At 40.8% G+C, this 3,677-nt stretch overlaps 1 pseudogene; it reads right to left on the reverse strand.

Annotated features, from left to right (window-relative positions):
• Positions 1 to 933, reverse strand: part of LOC102492708 (28S ribosomal protein S31, mitochondrial pseudogene) — a 1,171-nt pseudogene extending 238 nt beyond the window's left edge.
• Between the last annotated feature and the right edge of the window lie 2,744 nt (positions 934 to 3,677).

Raw genomic sequence — 3,677 nt, forward strand, 5'->3', positions numbered from 1 at the left:
TAATTGGGAACTCCCACAGCTTCCCTTCTTTTGTCCACTGGATCATCTCTTCAAACCCATTTGGAATAAACTGGTCTTTGACTCTGGCAACCTGCTTAGCAAATTCCACATCCCAAAGTGAAGGCGATGTCTCTGGTTCAGGTGCTTCTTCAGTAACTGCCTTAATGTCAAAAATATTAAGTCTCTTCCCATTGAATATATTTCTCCTAAGATGTTTTCTAAGATCAGACGTCCTCTCCTGGCCAAGGTCACTGTCCAACCCTTCATCAAACTGAATCTGATGCTCTGGTCTTGTACTAACTCTAGCTGTAACAGATCTGGCAACTTTCATATCTGACATTATGTTTCTGACACTAATTTTAGATCTCTTTCCATCTACCTATCCCCTCATGTCTTTCTCATGCTGCCGGAGTTGCCTGAGCAGTTCTGATTTGGTCCTCTGCTTGTTGAAAGGGAGGGATTCTGCAACAGCAGATGGAGCTGCCACCAACTCAGGACTGAGCCGCTTCTTTCTCTTCTTTGTTGTATCTTCTGTAGTTTTCTTAAGCCTGCCAATTGTAATCTCCAAATTTGCAAATGGTCTTCTGTTAGATGGCTTTGTTGTTTGTACATTTACAGTACTTAATTCAAATTTCATGCTCTTAATAATATCTAACAAGTCTTTTTTTTTTTTTTTTGTATTTTCTTTGACATCGTCTTGGCTCTCTGAAGTCTTTTTGGAATCTCGTCAGTTAGAACAGACTGCTCATCTTTCTTGCTATAGATAACACTGTTGGTACCAAAATACCTTTGGAAATTATTTTTTGTCCTTACTAATCTTTGCCGAGGAGCCAGTAGCACGATGGTAGCCACCATTGCCTCCAGGCTTCCAGAAGACAAAGGGAGGTGGGAAAGCCGGCAAAGAGGTAGGAATGCTGAGACTCTAGGTAACATTTGCCAAGAAACACTCTGAATAAAAAAAGGCCCTTTATTTCTTTAAGGAATTTAAAGATACTTGGCATAAGTTCATATTGAGATTGCCCTGCTAGTGCTATTTTTTTCTAAGTAAACTTATCTACCAAGTGGTGATTATTGGGCTTTCCTTTTACCTATGGTGATTATTGGGCTTTCCTTTGTACTTTTCATTTTCTTCATGAAATTTTAATTTACCAAATTAAATTTAAGGATTTTTCTCCCTCTTTAGTTTTTTTATCTTCTTCTAGCAGCCTCGGAAATTTTACCCCAAGACTTGGTATCGTATTTAAAACTGTAAATCATCTCCGGAGTTACTCGAGACCTGGATTCCTCATTTCAAGGTTCAAGGTGTTACTTTTCAAATCAGTTGCATTGCTCTGCATTTTTCTCCAGCCCCATATTGATGTCAAGAATCCTGACTCCTCTTCTACACTTATCTATATCCTTGTAAATTAGTCTATATAATCTCAAAGCCAACAATTAGATTTCCTAATTGTTGGAAAATGAGACAACAAGAGTTTCCAATACCAAATAAGGAAATGAGAAGAGAAAAATTCAATACTTACAGAGTTTTCATGGGTTTATCTTGAACTGTACGAGAACCTATTTTTCTTTTGGTTTAGAGAGATTTTTTGCTATCGGGCATGTGCACTTGCCAGAGAGACAGAAAGAGACAGAGAGACAGGAAGCAAGAAATCCCCCTACTGTGAATAACCATGCTGCAGTCCTTTCTCTTCCATTCTCCTCTTGAGATCATGAGCACACATGTACATGTGACTGCTGTGTGTTTTAAGCCACCAAGTCTGGGACTTGAACCATGGTTGACTACATGGGAGTCTAGTAATGTAACCATTACACCATTTGCTAGTCCCTGGATCTATTTTTCTTAAGAGATTAGTAGAAAAGTACCAGATATACCTGACTCCAACATCTTTTGAAAGCCCATTCTCCCACATTAGGTCTTTTAATCCCCATAATCTCCAACAAAATTGTCAATTCCTCATAACAATATTTCTGATCTCTCAAATATCACAATGTCTTCATCAGCTATATTCAGCAAGGGTCATCTGCCCATAGCAAGCATTTTCTTCTGAAAGCCACTCCTAATTGGAAGGGATCTATCACCTGTAGCTTTTCCTAGGGTCACCGTAAGGAAGTACCACTGATTACATGGCTTTAAAAACAGAAACCTTTTATTCCACAGATCTGGAGGGTACAAGTGTGAACTCAAGGCTTCAGCAAGGCCAGGGATCCTCTGTGACTGCATAGACTCTGTCCTTGTCTCTTGTCAACTTCTGGTTTTGGTATTGAATCTTTTGCAGGTTTTGGGTTGCAGTTATCTCACTCCAATTTCTGGTTGGTCACAAAGCATTTTTCCACTTTTATAAAGACACTTATCATATTGGGTCCCATACCACCTCAGTGACCTCATGCTAATTAGATCTGGAATGACTGTATTTCCACAGTCCCAGTTACCAGTAGTAGGTCTTTAACATATTTTCAGGGGACAGGGAGGCACATGACTGCATCCTCACTACGTCAGAAGCAGTAAAGGAGTGAGGGAGGCCATAAGGATATGTAAAAGTCACAAGACAGAACTCCTGCCTTGGTCATACTAACATTTGTGCATGTGGTGGGTACACCTTGTAATTACCAAGTCTGACACCATAAGAGCCCTGAAGTTTGGAAAAATTTAATTGTTTTCTTCAAACTAAGTACTTCCATCACAGCACATATTCAGTATAATGATTATAGAAGTGCTATACACTCATTTTTATGCAAACTCTTTTAAACCCATTGTATATTTTATACTTAATGTACATCTCTATTGAGATTAGACATGTTTTAGATGATCAAGTTAGGAAAATGTTTTTCTTAAAATTGATTGGCTAGGGGCCAGCTGATGGCCTAGTGGTAAAGGTGCTGGACTCCCACATAATTGATCCTGATACATGTCTCAGATCTGGTGGCTTGAGAATCATACCAACACATGTGGTGGGTGCCCAAGATCCCAGAAGGAGAATGGAGAAGGTATTGCAGTATAGCTATCTTCACTGTGGGGTGATTTATCATTTTCCTTTTCATTGTCTCTATCTCTCTCCAGTGAGTGCATGTGCCCTATGACAAAACGTTGGAGAAAAAATAATGGGATATATTTTAGAGCAATTTTTATTTAACAAAAAAATTAGCAATGGTTCATTCCTCAGCCCTACTCCACAGACCTTTGCCCTCCCTTGGCACACACTCACAGCCCAGTGCAGTGCCAGTGACAGTTCTCTGTAGGAAGGAACACACCATCAGTGGGTGATGTGGCAAGGGAAGCTTGGCCATGGCACTTCTAGAGGGCCAAGAGTTGAGTACCTGATGAAGGGATGGTCAGTGACCATTGCTGCTTGCATGGCTCTGGAAGTGGGCATGGGCCACTTGCACTTCATCTTCAGTCCCACCTAGAAATATTTGCACCCCAGGCAGTGGCCATGACACTCTATTTCCACCGCCACTCATGCCACCCCACTAGATGATGCAACAATGACTTCTACTTGCACTATGGCCAGCATTTTTGAGGTTAAGGCACCACTGCTACAGATTACCTGCATGCTCACATTCAGATCTCTCAGGAAACATGAAGGTCACATTCCCTCCCTATGCAGCCAGAAGAGGGAGAAGCATGAGGTGCCAGAGCCCCTGAGAAGTTAATGCAACTGCACATCTCCTTTCTGACC

Source organism: Tupaia chinensis, unplaced genomic scaffold, assembly GCF_000334495.1.
Source record: "Tupaia chinensis unplaced genomic scaffold, TupChi_1.0 Scaffold144763_1, whole genome shotgun sequence".
NCBI classification, from domain to species: Eukaryota; Metazoa; Chordata; class Mammalia; order Scandentia; family Tupaiidae; genus Tupaia; species Tupaia belangeri.